This window comes from Bombina bombina, chromosome 3 (genome assembly GCF_027579735.1).
Source record: "Bombina bombina isolate aBomBom1 chromosome 3, aBomBom1.pri, whole genome shotgun sequence".
NCBI lineage: Eukaryota > Metazoa > Chordata > Amphibia > Anura > Bombinatoridae > Bombina > Bombina bombina.
Window position 1 is genome coordinate 44892462 of NC_069501.1, and position 22315 is coordinate 44914776.

Below are 22315 nucleotides of genomic sequence, written 5' to 3' on the forward strand. Positions count from 1 at the left end.
CATATACAATACCTTGGGGTGTCAACATTTAAAAAATATACACTTTGAATGCAATAAATAAAAGTGGGGTATGCGATAGGCCCCAAACTAAAGATAGGCCTATCAGAAGAAATACTCTCATTTTTAATAACTAAAATCACAAGTCATAAAATTGTAACATAACCTTCCCAAAATCCTGGCAAACCTATGCATGGGGGGCATAGGTGTACTCAGGGTGCCTTGCAGAAAACAACCTGAAGTATTCTTTTGCAATAACTTACAACAATCTCTCCTAAATCATAGTCAAAAAGCAATGTGTCTGTAAAAATGAAAATTTAAAAATTACCACCATATACTTTCTCCAATTTTTTGGGCTAAAACGGTTGCTTCAAAGGCATCAAAGCACACCATATACAATACCTTGGGGTGTCAACATTTAAAAAATATACACTTTGAATGCAATAAATAAAAGTGGGGTATGTGATAGGCCCCAAACTAAAGATAGGCCTATCAGAAGAAATACTCTCATTTTTAATAACTAAAATCATGTAACATAACCTTCCCAAAATCCTGGCAAACCTATGCATGGGGGGCATAGGTGTACTCAGGGTGCCTTGCAGAAAACAACCTGAAGTATTCTTTTGCAATAACTTACAACAGTCTCTCCCAAATCATAGTAAAAAAGCAATGTGTCTGTAACAATGAAAATTGAAAAATTACCACCATATACTTTCTCCAATTTTTTGGGCTAAAACGGTTGCATCAAAGTCATCAAACCACTCCATGTATAATACCTTGGGGGGTCAACTTTTAAATATAATCACATTTATGGAAAACAAATAAATTGGGGTATGTTAAAAGACCCCCAAAAAAGACGATAGGCAAAGAAAATATGTTAAATGTGAAAAAAAATCACAAACACATGTCAGACATTTGGCATTGCACCGCCCAAACAAGCCACCAAACATATGCATAGGTGGTATCACTGAACTCAGGAGATGTTGGTGACCACATATTGGTGTCTTCTTTGGTAGTAACACATAACAGGAGCTGTGAATCCATGTCTAAAGTACAATGTATGTGAAAAATAACACAAAGAAATGAATGCCCAATAGTTTGACAAAGACTAGTGGTTTAATTAGTGTATGGAAAGTGTTAAAACACCTGCATTTGAAATACCCTAGGATGTCTACTTTTCAAAAATATATGGTTTTATGGGGGTAAATTACATTGGCCGGCTTCAGAAATGTCTTAAATAGAACATGGGTGCATGGGATGTGAAAATGGGAAGTGTAAAAAATGGAATGCGCTTCCTAAAAATAAGGCCTTCTAGCCCCCAGAGAACCCAACACACCTATACATGGGTGGTATCACTGTACTCAGGAGATGTTGTTGAACACATATTGAGGTGTTTTTTGGCAGTAACACATAACAGGAACTGAGAATCCATGCCTAAAGTACAATGTGTGTGAAAAATAACACAAAAAAATGACTACCCAAAAGTTTGACAAAGACTGGTGGTTAAATAAGTTCATGGAAAGTGTGAAAATACCAGCATTTCAAATACCCTAGGGGGTCTACTTCTCAAAAATATATGGTTTTATGGGGGTAAATTTCATTGACTGGCTTCAGAAATATCCCAAATAGGACATGGGTGCATGATGACCGATGTGAAAATTCCAAGTTGAAAAACTGGAATGCGCTTCCTAAAAATAAGGCCTTCTAGCCCCCAGAGAACCCAACACACCTATACATGGGTGGTATCACTGTACTCAGGAGATGTTGTTGAACACATATTGAGGTGTTTTTTGGCAGTAACACATAACAGGAACTGAGAATCCATGCCTAAAGTACAATGTGTGTGAAAAATAACACAAAAAAATGACTACCCAAAAGTTTGACAAAGACTGGTGGTTAAATAAGTTCATGGAAAGTGTGAAAATACCAGCATTTCAAATACCCTAGGGGGTCTACTTCTCAAAAATATATGGTTTTATGGGGGTAAATTTCATTGACCGGCTTCAGAAATGTCCCAAATAGGACATGGGTGCATGATGACCGATGTGAAAATTCCAAGTTGAAAAACTGGAATGCGCTTCCTAAAAATAAGGCCTTCTAGCCCCCAGAGAACCCAACACACCTATACATGGGTGGTATCACTGTACTCAGGAGATGTTGTTGAACACATATTGAGGTGTTTTTTGGCAGTAACACATAACAGGAACTGAGAATCCATGCCTAAAGTACAATGTGTGTGAAAAATAACACAAAAAAATGACTACCCAAAAGTTTGACAAAGACTGGTGGTTAAATAAGTTCATGGAAAGTGTGAAAATACCAGCATTTCAAATACCCTAGGGGGTCTACTTCTCAAAAATATATGGTTTTATGGGGGTAAATTTCATTGACCGGCTTCAGAAATGTCCCAAATAGGACATGGGTGCATGATGACCGATGTGAAAATTCCAAGTTGAAAAACTGGAATGCGCTTCCTAAAAATAAGGCCTTCTAGCCCCCAGAGAACCCAACACACCTATACATAGGTGGTATCACTGTACTCAGGAGATGTTGTTGAACACATATTGAGGTGCTTTTTGGCAGTAACACATAACAGGAACTGAGAATCCATGCCTAAAATACAATGTGTGTGAAAAATAACACAAAATAATGACTACCCAAATGTTTGACAAAGACTGGTGGTTAAATAAGTTCATGGAAAGTGTGAAAATACCAGCATTTCAAATACCCTAGGGGGTCTACTTCTCAAAAATATATGGTTTTATGGGGGTAAATTTCATTGACCGGCTTCAGAAATGTCCCAAATAGGACATGGGTGCATGATGACCGATGTGAAAATTCCAAGTTGAAAAACTGGAATGCGCTTCCTAAAAATAAGGCCTTCTAGCCCCCAGAGAACCCAACACACCTATACATGGGTGGTATCACTGTACTCAGGAGATGTTGTTGAACACATATTGAGGTGTTTTTTGGCAGTAACACATAACAGGAACTGAGAATCCATGCCTAAAGTACAATGTGTGTGAAAAATAACACAAAAAAATGACTACCCAAAAGTTTGACAAAGACTGGTGGTTAAATAAGTTCATGGAAAGTGTGAAAATACCAGCATTTCAAATACCCTAGGGGGTCTACTTCTCAAAAATATATGGTTTTATGGGGGTAAATTTCATTGACCGGCTTCAGAAATGTCCCAAATAGGACATGGGTGCATGATGACCGATGTGAAAATTCCAAGTTGAAAAACTGGAATGCGCTTCCTAAAAATAAGGCCTTCTAGCCCCCAGAGAACCCAACACACCTATACATAGGTGGTATCACTGTACTCAGGAGATGTTGTTGAACACATATTGAGGTGCTTTTTGGCAGTAACACATAACAGGAACTGAGAATCCATGCCTAAAATACAATGTGTGTGAAAAATAACACAAAAAAATGACTACCCAAAAGTTTGACAAAGACTGGTGGTTGAATTAGTGCATGGAAAGTGTTAAAATACCAGCATTTGAAATACCCTAGGGTGTCTACTTTTCAAAAATATATGGTTTGATGGGGGTAAATTCCATTGGCCAGCTTCAGAAATGTCCCAAATAGGACATGGGTGCATGATGACCGATGTGAAAATTCCAAGTTGAAAAACTGGAATGCGCTTCCTAAAATTAAGGCCTTTTAGCCCCCAGAGAACCCGACACACCTATACATGGGTGGTATCACTGTACTCAGGAGATGTTGTTGAACACATATTGAGGTGTTTTTTGGCAGTAACACATAACAGGAACTGAGAATCCATGCCTAAAGTACAATGTGTGTGAAAAATAACACAAAATAATGACTACCCAAATGTTTGACAAAGACTGGTGGTTAAATAAGTTCATGGAAAGTGTGAAAATACCAGCATTTCAAATACCCTAGGGGGTCTACTTCTCAAAAATATATGGTTTTATGGGGGTAAATTTCATTGACCGGCTTCAGAAATGTCCCAAATAGGACATGGGTGCATGATGACCGATGTGAAAATTCCAAGTTGAAAAACTGGAATGCGCTTCCTAAAAATAAGGCCTTCTAGCCCCCAGAGAACCCAACACACCTATACATGGGTGGTATCACTGTACTCAGGAGATGTTGTTGAACACATATTGAGGTGTTTTTTGGCAGTAACACATAACAGGAACTGAGAATCCATGCCTAAAGTACAATGTGTGTGAAAAATAACAAAAAAAAAATGACTACCCAAAAGTTTGACAAAGACTGGTGGTTAAATAAGTTCATGGAAAGTGTGAAAATACCAGCATTTCAAATACCCTAGGGGGTCTACTTCTCAAAAATATATGGTTTTATGGGGGTAAATTTCATTGACCGGCTTCAGAAATGTCCCAAATAGGACATGGGTGCATGATGACCGATGTGAAAATTCCAAGTTGAAAAACTGGAATGCGCTTCCTAAAAATAAGGCCTTCTAGCCCCCAGAGAACCCAACACACCTATACATAGGTGGTATCACTGTACTCAGGAGATGTTGTTGAACACATATTGAGGTGCTTTTTGGCAGTAACACATAACAGGAACTGAGAATCCATGCCTAAAATACAATGTGTGTGAAAAATAACACAAAAAAATGACTACCCAAAAGTTTGACAAAGACTGGTGGTTGAATTAGTGCATGGAAAGTGTTAAAATACCAGCATTTGAAATACCCTAGGGTGTCTACTTTTCAAAAATATATGGTTTGATGGGGGTAAATTCCATTGACCAGCTTCAGAAATGTCCCAAATAGGACATGGGTGCATGATGACCGATGTGAAAATTCCAAGTTGAAAAACTGGAATGCGCTTCCTAAAATTAAGGCCTTTTAGCCCCCAGAGAACCCGACACACCTATACATGGGTGGTATCACTGTACTCAGGAGATGTTGTTGAACACATATTGAGGTGTTTTTTGGCAGTAACACATAACAGGAACTGAGAATCCATGCCTAAAGTACAATGTGTGTGAAAAATAACACAAAATAATGACTACCCAAATGTTTGACAAAGACTGGTGGTTGAATTAGTGCATGGAAAGTGTTAAAATACAAGCATTTGAAATACCCTAGGGTGTCTACTTTTCAAAAATATATGGTTTGATGGGGGTAAATTCCATTGACCAGCTTCAGAAATGTCCCAAATAGGACATGGGTGCATGATGACCGATGTGAAAATTCCAAGTTGAAAAACTGGAATGCGCTTCCTAAAATTAAGGCCTTTTAGCCCCCAGAGAACCCGACACACCTATACATGGGTGGTATCACTGTACTCAGGAGATGTTGTTGAACACATATTGAGGTGTTTTTTGGCAGTAACACATAACAGGAACTGAGAATCCATGCCTAAAGTACAATGTGTGTGAAAAATAACACAAAATAATGACTACCCAAAAGTTTGACAAAGACTGATGGTTGAATTAGTGCATGGAAAGTGTTAAAATACAAGCATTTGAAATACCCTAGGGTGTCTACTTTTCAAAAATATATGGTTTGATGGGGGTAAATTCCATTGACCAGCTTCAGAAATGTCCCAAATAGGACATGGGTGCATGATGACCGATGTGAAAATTCCAAGTTGAAAAACTGGAATGCGCTCCCTAAAAATAAGAGCTTTTAGCCCCCCGAGAACCCGACACACCTATACATGGGTGGTATCACTGTACCCAGGAGATGCTGCTGAAGACATATGAGGGTGTTATTTGGCAGTAACCCTTAATATTATCAGTAAATGTATTCTTAAATTGCTATTTTGTCAAAAAATCAAATTATTTTTCCCCCCCCCCCAAACTTTGGCATAGATTGGTGGTAAAATGGTTGCATGAAAAAAGTCAAAATACCCCAAGTTTAATACCTTAGGTTGTCTTCTTTTAAAAAATATATACATTTGAAGGGTTATTCAGGGATTCATGACAGATATTGGTGTTACAATGTAACTATCGCCAATTTTGAAAAAACATGGTTTTGAAATAGCAAAGTGCTACTTGTACTTATTGCCCTATAACTTGCAAAAAAAGCAAAGAACATGTAAACATTGGGTATTTATAAACTCAGGACAAAATTTAGAAACTGTTTAGCATTGGTATTTTATGGTGGTTGTAGATGTGTAAGAGATTTTGGGGCTCAAAGTTAGAAAAAGTGCATTTTTTTCATTTTTTCCTCATATTTTATATTTTTTTTTATAGTAAATTATAAGATATGATGAAAATAATCATATCTTTAGAACGTCCATTTAATGGCGAGAAAAACAGTATATAATATGTGTGGGTACAGTAAATGAGTAAGAGGAAAATTACAGTTAAACACAAACATCGCAGAAATGCAAAAATAGCCTTGGTCCCAGATGGTCAACAAATTGAAAAGTGGTCTGGTCACTAAGGGGTTAATGAGTTTTTTGGGTTCATTGAGAACATGGTTGTTGTTCAATAATAAAATGAATCCTCAAAAATACAACTTGCCTAATAATTCTGCACTCCCTGTATTACAGTTCTTAATACCACATGGCCAAGTTCCATTTGTTCTACTCAGCCAATGTTTTTTCTCTATATGTGGTGATCTGTGTATTGTTTTAAATTTAGAAGGTGCTAAAATGTTTTTAAAATCCTGGTTCTTCTTATAGGTTACAATTGGTTTATTGGGTAATGTATACCCAAGTATGGGGTCTGAAGTTAGAATTCCCCAGTGTTTATTAAGGATGTGTTCAATATCTTTGCTTCCCTGATTGTAGGTGGTAATGAACCTAATGTTATTATCCAGTGTTTTGTTGTGTCTTGTACCTCTATTTGTATTATTATCTTTGGGCATTAGCATAGTGGTTCTATCCATTTTGGTAACTTTTTCTTTTACGGAGGACAAAAGACTCTCTTTATACCCCTTCTCCCTAAACCTGGAGTCTAAATTTTCAGAATCTTTCTCGAAAATTTCCAAATATGTACTGTTTCTTCTAATTCTTTGATATTGCCCAAGTGGAATATTATGTTTCCACCTGGGCAAATGTCCACTATTGGCACTTAAGAAACCATTTTTATCTGTAGGTTTTCTATAATTGCGTACAGCGATATTATTATCTTTATCAACATATAAAATCAGATCTAAGAATTCAATGCTTTCATTCTGTATATTACTAGTGAACTTAAGGTTCATAGGATTAGTGTTGATATATTCTATGAAGTCATGCACAGATTGTTCCTCGCCTTTCCAAATTATAATAATATCATCAATATATTGGAAATAGCTAATAAGATGTTTCACATAAGGATTATTTGACCAAATAAATCTATTCTCAAAAGAACTCATAAATAAATTGGCATATGATGGGGCAAAAGTTGTCCCCATCGCCGTGCCTTGTAACTGTAAATAAAATTCAGAATTAAATTCAAAATAGTGAAAGAGAGAGAAAGAGAGAGAGAGAAATAGAGAGAAAAAGAGAGAAAAACAGAATTTATGCTTACCTGATAAATTACTTTCTCCAACGGTGTGTCCGGTCCACGGCGTCATCCTTACTTGTGGGATATTCTCTTCCCCAACAGGAAATGGCAAAGAGTCCCAGCAAAGCTGGTCACATGATCCCTCCTAGGCTCCGCCCACCCCAGTCATTCGACCGACGGACAGGAGGAAATATATATAGGAGAAACCATATGATACCGTGGTGACTGTAGTTAGAGAAAATAATTCATCAGACCTGATTAAAAAACCAGGGCGGGCCGTGGACCGGACACACTGTTGGAGAAAGTAATTTATCAGGTAAGCATAAATTCTGTTTTCTCCAACATTGGTGTGTCCGGTCCACGGCGTCATCCTTACTTGTGGGAACCAATACCAAAGCTTTAGGACATGGATGAAGGGAGGGAGCAAATCAGGTCACCTAAACGGAAGGCACCACAGCTTGCAAAACCTTTCTCCCAAAAATAGCCTCCGAAGAAGCAAAAGTATCAAATTTGTAAAATTTGGCAAAAGTGTGCAGAGAAGACCAAGTCGCTGCCTTACATATCTGGTCAACAGAAGCCTTGTTCTTGAAGGCCCATGTGGAAGCCACAGCCCTAGTGGAGTGAGCTGTGATTCTTTCAGGAGGCTGCCGTCCGGCAGTCTCATAAGCCAAACGGATAATGCTTTTAAGCCAAAAGGAAAGAGAGGTAGAAGTCGCTTTTTGACCTCTCCTTTTACCAGAATAAACAACAAACAAGGAAGATGTTTGTCTGAAATCCTTAGTAGCCTCTAAATAGAACTTTAGAGCATGGACAACGTCCAAATTGTGTAACAAACGTTCCTTCTTTGAAACTGGATTCGGACACAAAGAAGGTACAACTATCTCCTGGTTAATATTTTTGTTAGAAACAACTTTCGGAAGAAAACCAGGCTTAGTACGCAAAACCACCTTATCTGCATGGAACACCAGATAAGGAGGAGAACACTGCAGAGCAGATAACTCTGAAACTCTTCTAGCAGAAGAAATTGCAACCAAAAACAAAACTTTCCAAGATAGTAACTTAATATCTACGGAATGTAAGGGTTCAAACGGAACCCCTTGAAGAACTGAAAGAACTAGATTTAGACTCCAGGGAGGAGTCAAAGGTCTGTAAACAGGCTTGATCCTAACCAGAGCCTGAACAAATGCTTGAACATCTGGCACAGCTGCCAGTCTTTTGTGTAGTAAGACAGATAAAGCAGAGATCTGTCCCTTTAGAGAACTTGCAGATAATCCTTTCTCCAAACCTTCTTGTAGAAAGGATAGAATCTTAGGAATTTTTATCTTGTCCCATGGGAATCCTTTGGATTCACACCAACAGATATATTTTTTCCATATTTTATGGTAAATTTTTCTAGTTACAGGTTTTCTGGCCTGAACCAGAGTATCTATCACCGAATCTGAAAACCCACGCTTTGATAGAATCAAGTGTTCAATCTCCAAGCCGTCAGTTGGAGGGAGACCAGATTTGGGTGTTCGAATGGACCTTGAACAAGAAGGTCCTGTCTCAAAGGTAGCTTCCATGGTGGAGCCGATGACATATTCACCAGGTCTGCATACCAAGTCCTGCGTGGCCACGCAGGAGCTATCAAGATCACCGAGGCCCTCTCCTGATTGATCCTGGCTACCAGCCTGGGAATGAGAGGAAACGGTGGGAATACGTAAGCTAGGTTGAAAGTCCAAGGTGCTACTAGTGCATCTACTAGAGTCGCCTTGGGATCCCTGGATCTGGACCCGTAGCAAGGAACCTTGAAGTTCTGACGAGACGCCATCAGATCCATGTGTGGAATGCCCCATAATTGAGTTATTTGGGCAAAGATTTCCGGATGGAGTTCCCACTCCCCCGGATGAAATGTCTGACGACTCAGAAAATCCGCTTCCCAATTTTCCACTCCTGGGATGTGGATCGCAGACAAGTGGCAGGAGTGATCCCCTGCCCATTGAATTATTTTGGTCACTTCTTTCATCGCCAGGGAACTCTTTGTTCCCCCTTGATGATTGATATAAGCAACAGTCGTCATGTTGTCTGATTGGAACCTTATGAATTTGGCCTTTGCTAGTTGAGGCCAAGCTCTGAGAGCATTGAATATCGCTCTCAGTTCCAGAATGTTTATCGGGAGGAGAGACTCTTCCCGAGACCATCGACCCTGAGCTTTCAGGGATTCCCAGACCGCACCCCAGCCCACTAGACTGGCGTCGGTCGTGACAATGACCCACTCTGGCCTGCGGAAGCTCATTCCCTGGGACAGATGGTCCAGGGTCAGCCACCAACAGAGTGAATCTCTGGTCTTTTGATCTACTTGAATCATTGGAGACAAGTCTGTATAATCCCCATTCCACTGTTTGAGCATGCACAGTTGTAATGGTCTTAGATGAATTTGTGCGAAAGGAACTATGTCCATTGTTGCAACCATCAATCCTATTACTTCCATGCACTGCGCTATGGAAGGACGAGGAACAGAATGAAGTACTTGACAAGAGCTTAGAAGTTTTGATTTTCTGACCTCTGTCAGAAAAATCCTCATTTCTAAGGAATCTATTATTGTTCCCAAGAAGGGAACTCTTGTTGACGGGGACAGAGAACTCTTTTCTTTGTTCACTTTCCATCCGTGAGATGTGAGAAAGGCTAGAACAATGTCCGTATGAGCCTTTGCCTTTGACAGAGACGACGCTTGTATTAGAATGTCATCCAAGTAAGGTACTACTGCAATGCCCCTTGGTCTTAGAACCGCTAGAAGGGACCCTAGCACCTTTGTGAAAATCCTTGGAGCAGTGGCTAATCCGAATGGAAGAGCCACAAACTGGTAATGTTTGTCCAGAAAAGCGAACCTTAGGAACTGATGATGTTCCTTGTGGATAGGGATATGTAGGTACGCATCCTTTAGATCCACGGTAGTCATAAATTGACCTTCCTGGATGGTGGGTAGAATCGTTCGAATAGTTTCCATTTTGAACGATGGTACCCTGAGGAATTTGTTTAGGATCTTCAAATCCAGAATTGGTCTGAACGTTCCCTCTTTTTTGGGAACTACGAACAGATTGGAATAAAATCCCATTCCTTGTTCCTTTATTGGAACTGGGTGTATCACTCCCATCTTTAACAGGTCTTCTACACAATGTAAGAATGCCTGTCTCTTTATTTGGTTTGAGGATAAGTGAGACTTGTGGAACCTTCCCCTTGGGGGTAGTTCCTTGAATTCCAGAAGATAACCTTGAGAAACTATCTCTAGCGCCCAAGGATCCTGAACATCTCTTGCCCAAGCCTGAGCAAAGAGAGAGAGTCTGCCCCCCACCAGATCCGGTCCCGGATCGGGGGCTACTCCTTCATGCTGTTTTGTTAGCAGTGGCAGGCTTCTTGGCCTGCTTACCCTTGTTCCAGCCTTGCATTGGTTTCCAGGCTGGTTTGGGTTGTGAGGCATTACCCTCTTGCTTAGAGGATGCAGAATTAGAGGCTGGTCCATTTCTGCGAAAGGGACGAAAATTAGGCTTATTTTTAGCCTTCAAAGACCTATCCTGTGGAAGGGCGTGGCCCTTTCCCCCAGTGATGTCTGAAATAATCTCTTTCAAATCAGGTCCAAATAACGTTTTACCTTTGAAAGGAATGTTAAGCAATTTTGTCTTGGATGACACATCCGCTGACCAAGATAGTAGCCAAAGCGCTCTGCGCGCCACGATAGCAAACCCTGAATTTTTCGCCGCTAATTTTGCTAATTGCAGAGCGGCATCTAAAATAAAAGAGTTAGCCAATTTAAGTGCGTGAACTCTGTCCATAACCTCCTCATATGGAGTTTCTCTACTGAGCGACTTTTCTAGTTCCTCGAACCAGAACCACGCTGCCGTAGAGACAGGAACAATACATGAAATTGGTTGTAGAAGGTAGCCTTGCTGTACAAAAATCTTTTTAAGCAAACCCTCCAATTTTTTATCCATAGGATCTTTGAAAGCACAACTATCTTCGATAGGAATAGTAGTGCGTTTGTTTAGAGTAGAAACTGCCCCCTCGACCTTGGGGACTGTCTGCCATAAGTCCTTTCTGGGGTCGACCATAGGAAATAATTTCTTAAACATAGGGGGAGGAACAAAAGGTATGCCGGGTTTTTCCCACTCTTTATTTACTATGTCCGCCACCCGCTTGGGTATAGGAAAAGCGTCGGGGGGCACCGGAACCTCTAGGAACCTGTCCATCTTGCATAATTTCTCTGGAATGACCAAATTGTCACAATCATCCAGAGTAGATAATACCTCCTTAAGTAGTGCGCGGAGATGTTCTAATTTAAATTTAAATGTCACAACATCAGGTTCAGCTTAATGAGAAATTTTTCCTGAATCTGAAATTTCTCCCTCAGACAAAACCTCCCTCATGGCCCCTTCAGATTGGTGTGAGGGTATGACAGAACAATTATCATCAGCGTCTTCTTGCTCTTCAGTGTTTAAAACAGAGCAATCGCTCTTTCTCTGATAAGTAGGCATTTTGGATAAAAGATTTGCTATGGAGTTATCCATTACAGCCTTTAATTGTTGCATGGTAATAAGTATTGGCGCACTAGATGTACTAGGGGCCTCCTGCATGGGAAAAACTGGTGTAGACACAGTAGGAGATGATGTAGTATCATGTTTACTCCCCTCATTTGAGGAATCATCTTGGGCAATATCATTATTTGTGTCAGTACTGTCCTTACTTTGTTTGGACGCTATGGCACAATTATCACATAAATTTAAATGGGGAGACACATTGGCTTTCATACATATAGAACATAGCTTATCTGAAGGTACAGACATGTTAAACAGGCTTAAACTTGTCAACAAAGCACAAAAAACGTTTTAAAATAAAACCGTTACTGTCACTTTAAATTTCAAACAGAAAACACTTTATTACTGAATATGTGAAAAAGTATGAAGGAATTCACCACAGTGTCTTAAAGCCTTAAAAATATTGCACACCAAATTTCAGAGCTTTAACCCTTAAAATAACGGAACCGGAGCCGTTTTTCAATTTAACCCCTATACAGTCCCAGATACAGTCTTTGCTAAGACCCAACCAAGCCCTGAGGGGAATACGATACCAAATGACGCCTTCTAAAAGCTTTTTCAGAGATTCTTAGATCCTCACACATGCATCTGCATGCCCTGCTCTCAAAAAACAACTGCGCATTAATGGCGTGAAAATGAGGCTCAGTCTATGACTAGAAAGGCCCCCTGACTGAAAAAGGTGTCCAATACAGTGCCTGCCGTTTTATAAACGTTCCCCAGATTATAAATGTCAATAGTTAGCCTAAATTTGAATAATATGCACAAATAAAGCAATCGATTTAGCCCATAAAAATGTCTACCAGTTTTTTAGCCCATAATAAGCCCTTTATTCTGTTTGTTTTTGACTAAGAAAATGGCTTACCGGTCCCCATGAGGGGAAATGACAGCCTTCCAGCATTACAAAGTCTTGTTAGAAATATGGCCAGTCATACCTTAAGCAGAAGAGTCTGCTAACTGTTTCCCCCAACTGAAGTTACTTCATCTCAACAGTCCTATGTGGAAACAGCAATCGATTTTAGTTACTGTCTGCTAAAATCATCTTCCTCTTACAAACAGAAATCTTCATCCTTTTCTGTTTCAGAGTAAATAGTACATACCAGCACTATTTTAAAATAACAAACTCTTGATAGAAGAATAAAAACTACATTTAAACACCAAAAAACTCTTAACCATCTCCGTGGAGATGTTGCCTGTGCAACGGCAAAGAGAATGACTGGGGTGGGCGGAGCCAAGGAGGGATCATGTGACCAGCTTTGCTGGGACTCTTTGCCATTTCCTGTTGGGGAAGAGAATATCCCACAAGTAAGGATGACGCCGTGGACCGGACACACCAATGTTGGAGAAAAAGAGAGAAAGAAAAATAAATATAGCAAGATAAAGAGAGAGAGACATAGATAGACAGAGAAAGATAAAGAGACAGAGAGAAAGATAGTGAGAATTGAAAGATAAATAAAAAGAGAGAGAGAAAGACAGAAATATAGAGATAGACAGCGATAGAGCGAGAGAGATAGAAGAGAGAAAAGAGAGACAATAGAGAGAGAAATAAATAAAAGAGAGAGGTAGAAAAAGATAAAGAGAAAGAAAGAAGAGAAAGAGAGTGAGAAATAGAGAAATATAGAGAGAAAGATGAAGAGAGAGTGAAAGATAGAAAAAGAGAAAATTTGAAAGAGAAAGAGAGAGAGAGAAGATACAGGGAGAGAAAGATTAATAGAAAGAGAAAAGATAAGTAGAGAGAGAGAGAGAGAGAGAGAGATAGAAATATAGAAAGAGAGAGAATGACAGAGATAAAGAGAAAGAGAGATAGCTAAAAAGAGAGATAGAGAAAGATAAATAGAGAGAGAAAGAGAGAGATTAAAAGATAAAGAGATATAGAAAAAGAGAGAAATATCGAAAAAGAGAGAGAGATAAAGAAAGAGAAAAATATAAAGATAAAACAAGAGAGAGGAAGAGAGATAAAGTGTGAAAGAGAAAGTGAGATAGAGAGAGAGAGAAAAAGAGAGAGAGAAAGAAAATTAAAAAAAAGAGATATAGAAATAGAAAGAGGGAATATAAAGAGAAAAAAGATATATATAAAGTGATGGATAAAGAGAGATATAAATAAAGATAGAAAGATAGACTAATAGATGGAGAGAAAGTAAGAAAGAGAAAGAAATATATATATATGGAGAGAGATAAACAGAGAGAGAGATAAAGAGAGACAAATAAATAAATAGATAGAAATAGAGAGAAAGAGAAAAAGAGAGAGATAATTAAAGAGAGTGATAAATAAATAGAGAGAGAGTGAGAGAGAGAGTAAAAAAGAAAGAGTGATAGCGAGAGAGAGAGAGATAGAGAGAGCAAGAGAAATAGAGTAAAAGACAAAGATTGAAAGAGAGAAAAAGAGAAAGATAGAGATAGAGAGTGTAATATAGAGAGAGAAATAGACATATAGAGAAAGAAAAATAAAGAAATAGAGATAGCAATATATAGAGATAAAGAAATAGAGAGATAAAGAGAGAGAAAGAGAGAGCGAAAAAGAGAGAGCAAGAGAAAGAGATATAGGCCCCTAGTTATCAAGCTGTCAACCTAAAATACGCTGGAATTCCGCAGCGTATTTGTGGCGAGGCTGATTCGCCTTAGTTATCAAGCCCTAGATACTGGCAAAAGTAGAATTTAGTGACGTAAGCTTCGATCCGCCGGACTCAGTCCGACACAGATCGATTCTTACGTCACTACAGATGTTTTGCACACAAGTGCGGCACAATCTGACTACTTTTGCTAGTTATCAAAAAACTAGCAGGTACGCTCGGCACTTTTCCGGCCCAGCGTACCTGGTTTTCAAACCGCCGCCCTGGAGGTGGCGGATCCCATAGGAATCAATGGGAGTCAGACCATAGCGAAAGTTCATGTTCGCTGCTGTCCGACATCCCATTGATTCCTATGGGAGATGTCTGCACCTAACACCCTAACATGTACCCCGAGTCTAAACACCCCTAATCTGTCCCCACTACACCGCCGCAACTAAATAAATGTATTACCCCCTAAACCGCCGCTCCCGGAGCCCATTGCCACTATAATAAATATGTTAACCCCTAAACCGCTGCTCCCGGACCCCGCCGCCACCTACATTATACCTATTAACCCCTATCCTGCCCCCCCTATACCGTCGCCACCTATAATAAAGTTATTAACCCCTATCCTGCCCCCCCCTACACCGCCACCACTGTAATAAAATTATTAACCCCTTAACCTAAGTCTAATACTAACCCTAACACCCCCCTAACTTAAATATTAATTAAATAAATCTAAATAATATTTCTCTTATTAAATAAATTAATCCTATATAAAACTAAATACGTACCTTTAAAATAAACCCTAATATAGCTACAATATAAATACTAATTATATTGTAGCTATTTTAGGATTTATTTTTATTTTACAGGCAAATTTCAATTTATTTTTAACTAGGTACAATAGCTATTAAATAGTTATTAACTATTTAATAGCTACCTAGCTAAAATAAAGAGAAATTTACCTGTAGAATAAAAACTAACCTAAGTTACAATTATACCTAACACTAAACTATACTTTAATAAATTATTCCTATTTAAAACTAAATACTTACCTGTAAAATAAACCCTAAGATAGCTACAATATAAATAATAATTATATTGTAGCTATTTTAGGATTTATATTTATTTTACAGTTAACTTTGTATTTATTTTAGATAGTTAGAATAGTTATTAAATAGTTATTAACTAGTTAATAACTACCTAGCAAAAAGAAATACAAAATTACCTTTAAAATAAACCCTAATATAGCTACAATATAAATAATAATTATATTGTAGCTATTTTAGGATTTATATTTATTTTACAGGTAACTTTGTATTTATTTTAGATAGTTAGAATAGTTATTAAATAGTTATTAACTATTTAATAACTACCTAGCTAAAAGAAATACAAAATTACCTGTAAAATAAATCCTAACCTAAGTTACAATTAAACCTAACACTATACTATCATTAAATTAATTAAATACATTACCTACAAATAACTACAATTAAATTAAATTAAATAAACTAAGTTACAAAAAATAAAAAAATAAGTTACAAACATTTAAAAAATATTACAATAATTTTAAGCTACTTAGACCTAATCTAAGCCCCCTAATAAAATAACAAAGCCCCCCAAAATAAAAAAATGCCCTACCCTATTCTAAATTAAAAAGTTACCAGCTCTTTTACCTTACCAGCCCTTAAAAGGGTCTTTTGCGGGGCATGCCCAAAAGAATTCTGCTCTTTTGCCTGAAAAATAAAAATAGAAACCCCCCCAACATTAAAACCCACCACAAACATAACACTAATCTAACCCAAACCCCCCTTAAATAAACCTAACACTACCCCCCTGAAGATCATCCTACCTTGAGTCGTCTTCAGCCAGCCGACCACCGATGGAACCGAAGAGGAGATCCGGAGGGGCAGAAGTCATCATCCAAGGGGCGCTGAAGAAGTCTTCCATCCGATGAAGTCATCATCCAGGCGGCGCTGAAGAGGTCTTCCATCCGATAGAAGTCTTCATCCAGGGGGCGTGATCCAATCAGCCAATCAGATTGAGCTTGCATTCTATTGGGTGTTCTGATCAGCCAATAGAATGCGAGCTCAAACTGATTAGCTGATTGGATCAACCAATCGGATTGAACTTCAATCTGATTGGCTGATTCAATCAGCCAATCAGATTTTTCCTACCTTAATTCCGATTGGCTGATAGAATCCTATCAGCCAATCGGAATTGAAGGGACGCCATCTTGGATGACGTCCCTTAAAGGAATATCCATTCCTTGTTAGTCGTCGGGAAGAAGAGGATGGCTCCGCGTCGGCTCGTCTGAAGATGGCTCTGCTCCGCTCCGGATGGATGAAGATTGAAGACGCCGCCTGGATGAAGACTTCTATCGGATGGAAGACCTCTTCAGCGCCGCCTGGATGATGACTTCATCGGATGGAAGACTTCTTCAGCGCCCCTTGGATGATGACTTCTGCCGCTCCGGATCTCCTCTTCGGTTCCATCGGTGGTCGGCTGGCTGAAGACGACTCAAGGTAGGATGATCTTCAGGGGGGTAGTGTTAGGTTTATTTAAGGGGGTTTGGGTTAGATTAGGGGTATGTGGGTGGTGGGTTTTAATGTTGGGGGGTTGTATTTTAATTTTTTAGGCAAAAGAGCAGAATTCTTTGGGGCATGCCCCGCAAAAGGCCCTTTTAAGGGCTGGTAAGGTAAAAGAGCTGGTAACTTTTTAATTTAGAATAGGGTAGGGCATTTTTTTATTTTGGGGGGGCTTTGTTATTTTATTAGGGGGCTTAGATTAGGTGTAAGTATCTTAAAATTGTTGTAATATTTTTAAAATGTTTGTAACTTATTTTTTTATTTTTTGTAACTTAGCTTTTTTTATTTTTTGTACTTTAGTTAGTTTATTTAATTTAATTTAATTTAATTGTAGTTATTTGTAGGTAATTTATTTAATTAATTTAATGATAGTGTAGTGTTAGGTTTAATTGTAACTTAGGTTAGGATTTATTTTACAGGTAATTTTGTATTTCTTTTTGCTAGGTAGTTATTAACTAGTTAATAACTATTTAATAACTATTCTAACTATCTAAAATAAATACAAAGTTAACTGTAAAATAAATATAAATCCTAAAATAGCTACAATATAATTATTATTTATATTGTAGCTATCTTAGGGTTTATTTTACAGGTAAGTATTTAGTTTTAAATAGGAATAATTTATTAAAGTATAGTGTAGTGTTAGGTGTAATTGTAACTTAGGTTAGTTTTTATTTTACAGGTAAATTTCTCTTTATTTTAGCTAGGTAGCTATTAAATAGTTAATAACTATTTAATAGCTATTGTACCTAGTTAAAATAAATTGAAATTTGCCTGTAAAATAAAAATAAATCCTAAAATAGCTACAATATAATTATTATTTATATTGTATCTATATTAGGGTTTATTTTAAAGGTAAGTATTTAGTTTTAAATAGGATTAATTTATTTAATAAGAGAAATATTATTTAGATTTATTTAATTAATATTTAAGTTAGGGGGGTGTTAGGGTTAGTGTTAGACTTAGGTTTAGGGGTTAATAATTTTATTACAGTGGCGGCGGTGTAGGGGGGCAGGATAGGGGTTAATAAACTTATTATAGGTGGCGTTGGTGTAGGGGGGGCAGATTAGGGGTTAATAAGTTTAATAAAGGTTGCGGCGGGGTCCGGGAGCAGCGGTTTAGGGGTTAAACTATTTATTTAGTTGCGGCGAGCTCCGGGATCCGCAGGATAGGGGTTAATAACTTTATTATAGGTGGCGGTGGTATAGGGGGGGCAGGATAGGGGTTACTAGGTATAATGTTGGTGGCGGCGGGGTCCGGGAGCGGCGGTTTAGGGGTTAATACATTTATAAGAGTTGCGGCGGGGTCTAGGAGCGGCAGTTTAGGGGTTAATAACTTTATTTAGTTGCGGGGGGCTCCGGGGGCGCCTGTATAGGGGGTAGAACAGTGTAGTTAGTGTGGGTGCTTAGTGACAGGCTAGCAATAAAGCTGTCAAAAAGCCAAAGAGCAGCGAGATCGGATGAGTGATAACTCTCACAGTCCGCTGCTCATCGCCCCGTACTTGGTGCGCGGCTTTTTGACAGCTTTTTTGATAACTTAGGCGAAATTTTGAAGGTCCGCGGCGGCGATGGTAGGCGAGCTTAAGCGGGCATATTGGACCGGCGAAGGCAGGTAAAGTAGACGGCTTTTTACTTCAGTCTGCTTTTCAGCAGGTTCCCTTTACGCCAGTAAAAAGGTGTGTCATTGTGTACTTAATTTGCATATCTTACCCAGAATCCTTTGCTGCATTGGAAACAATGTAATTCATAGTTTTTCTGTGGGAAAACAAGCCTCTGGGCCTGTTTAGATTTGTTAATGAACTACACAATGAATTATTTTTTCTATATTTTGTGCGTAGTGGAGGATTTTAAACTCGACTTTTATCTCCCCCTAATTTAAAATGTTGTTATATATATCTATATATATATATATATATAATATGATATTTTCTAATTGTTGCAATCATAACAATAATCTTTAAAACTATAAATATAAGCATTATTCCTTTAGCATGTAATCATATTTTATTAGAGAATACGGAGCTCTTTGAAAATTAAACTTACCGAGCGGTATAGTATTTCTATAATGAATGAACTCCGTAAATGTTTTCAATTGCACATGCGCGAAATGTGAATGAGTTTCTGATAAGCATGTTGGAAGAGCTGTCTAACGCAAGCGCAATACGGACGCGTGACGACATAGAAAGGGGTTGGGTCCCCCCGTGGTTAAAGCCGTTATTGGTTCTAAGGATCGTGCATAAAAATGACAATGAGTGATCGCAAATGCCAGGCGGAGGATTAGAATGACGGGTGCAAGGCTATAAACATTAAAAATCACGGTAATTACGGTTATTTAAAAAATTTGATGAATTAAAGTCATGTTATTTAAACGTCACTGTTACGCCGAACTTTAGAGAGGAAGCAGAGTTTACATTCACTTTAACTCTCTTGCCATTTGATCTCAATTTCAATAAGCATATATTATTACAAACTGCTATCCAAATCTTTGTTACAAGATACATACGGCTAGATTACAAGTTTTGCGTTAGAGGCTATGCGGTGCTAACGAGCAGTTTTCCCTCACCGCTCACTTCCCTACAGCGCTGGTATTACGAGTTTTTACAAACCCGTCGTTAAAAGACAAGAAGTGAGCGTTGAGCAAAATTTTGCTCATTACTGCACTCCAATACCAGTGCTGCTGAAGTCAGCGGTGAGCTGGTCGTACGTGCTTGTGCACGATTTCCCCATAAGAATAAATGGGGAGAGATGGCTGAGAAAAAGTCTAACACCTGCAAAAAAGCAGCGTAAAGCTCCTTAACGCAGCCCCATTGATTCCTTTGGGGTAATAAAAGTTATGTCTACACCTAACACCCTAACATGAACCCCGAGTCTAAACACCCCTAATCTTACACTTATTAACCCCTAATCTGCTGCCCCGACATCGCTGACACCTACATTATTCTTATTAACCCCTAATCTGCCGCTCCGGACACCACCGCCACCTACATTATACTTATGAACCCCTAATCTGCTGCCCCCAACATCGCCGACACCTACATTATATTTATTAACCCCTAATCTGATGCCCCCAATGTCGCCGCAATCTACCTATACTTATTAACCCCTAATCTGCCGCCCCAACATCGCCGCCACTATAATAAACATATTAACCCCTAAACCGCCGCACTCCAGCCTCGCAAACATTAGTTAAATATTATTAACCCCTAATCTGCCATCCCTAACATCGACGCCACCTACCTACATTTCTTAACCCCAATCTGCCGCCCCAACGTCGCCACCACTATACTAAATGTATTAACCCCTAAACCTAAGTCTAACCCTAACCCTTACACCCCCTAACTTAAATATAATTTAAATAAATATAAAGAAAATTACTATCATTAACTACATTATTCCTATTTAAAACTGAATACTTACCTATAAAACAAACCCTAAGCTAGCTAAAATATAACTAATAGTTACATTGTAGCTAGCTTAGGATTTATTTTTATTTTACAGGCAAGTTTGTATTTATTTTAACTAGGTAGAATAGTTACTAAATAGTTATTAACTATTTAATAACTGCCTAGCTAAAATAAATACAAACTTACCTGTAAAATAAAACCTAACCTAAGTTACACCTAACACTACACTATAATTAAATAAATTAACTAAATTAACAACAATTAAATCAATTAAATTAAATTAGCTAAAGTACAAAAAAACAAACACTAAATTACAAAAAATAATAAACAACAATTGATTTAATTGTTGTTAATTTAGTTAATTTATTTAATTATAGTGTAGTGTTAGGTGTAACTTAGGTTAGATTTTATTTTACAGGTAAGTTTGTATTTATTTTAGCTAGGCAGTTATTAAATAGTTAATAACTATTTAGTAACTATTCTACCTAGTTAAAATAAATACAAACTTGCCTGTAAAATAAAAATAAATCCTAAGCTAGCTACAATGTAACTATTAGTTATATTGTAGCTAGCTTAGGGTTTATTTTATAGGTAAGTATTTAGTTTTAAATAGGAATAATGTAGTTAATGATAGTAATTTTCTTTAGATTTAAATTATATTTAAGTTAGCGGGTGTTAGGGTTAGACTTAGATTTAGGGGTTAATAACTTTAATATAGTGGAGGCATTAATAAGGGGTTAATAAGTGTAGGTAGGTTGCGGTGACATTGGGGGCATCAGATTAGGGGTTAATAAATATAATGTAGGTGTCAGCGATGTTGGGGGCAGCAGATTAGGGGTTCATAAATATAATGTAGGTGGCAGCGGTGTCCGGAGAGGCAGATTAGGGGTTAAAAATGTTAGTATAGTGTTTGCGATGCGGGAGGGCCTCGGTTTAGGGGTTAATAGGTAGTTTATGGGTGTTAGTGTACTTTTTAGCACTTTAGTTATGAGTTTTATGTTACGGCGTTGTACCATAAAACTCTTAACTACTGACTTTTAAATGCGTTAGGACTCTTGAGGGGGAGGGTGTACCGCTCTCTTTTTAGCCTCCCAGGACAGACTCATAATAACGGCGCTATGGAAGTCCCATAGAAAAAAGACTTTACGAAGTTTACGTAAGTCGTTTTGCAGTAAGGCCAAAGAAGTGTGTGGTGACCCTAAACCTTCAAGACTTGTAATAGCAGCGGGAGTAAAAAAGCAGCGTTAGGACCTCTTAACACTGCTTTTTTACCCTAACGCACAACTCATAATCTAGCCAATAGTGTTTTTAATTTTGATATTTTGTATATGTGTATAGCAAACACTGTTAACACGTAAATAGAGGTGACCTGTATAATGTGTAGAGGCGGTTCCTAAATTCAATCCCTTAGCGTATAAGAAGGCACCGCTTACCTGCACATCTATCTTTGACAAAGCACCAGAAAGGCGTGAAAAACGTCAGATGACGTCACCCTCCGATAGTACCTACGCTCCTTGGTCACTGCCATGTTTTCAACTGCTGTGATTGTTTTAACCGTCTACAATAAAGGTGCGCATTTTACTTACACTCCGTAGTAGTTCTCTATGTGCCTCTCTAAAATTTGCATCTCTCTCACCTTGGCTGTACCAGTAAATGGGATTCTTTTTCTTGTTATGTATGTTGTCTGCAAACGCTGAGTTTCACTCCGGGAGAGACGCTGGAGCAGCCCCTGGTAAAAGCAAGAGTTTTCACTTCCTTTACCTG

At 38.3% G+C, this 22315-nt stretch overlaps 1 long non-coding RNA gene across 1 annotated transcript in view; it reads right to left on the reverse strand.

Annotated features, from left to right (window-relative positions):
• The window catches only part of LOC128652849 (uncharacterized), a 31110-nt gene extending 9042 nt beyond the window's left edge, over positions 1 to 22068 (reverse strand). The window contains exon 1 of the long non-coding RNA XR_008401308.1: positions 21985 to 22068. This is a non-coding gene — a long non-coding RNA (uncharacterized LOC128652849). The remainder of the gene's footprint in view (positions 1 to 21984) is intronic.
• Between the last annotated feature and the right edge of the window lie 247 nt (positions 22069 to 22315).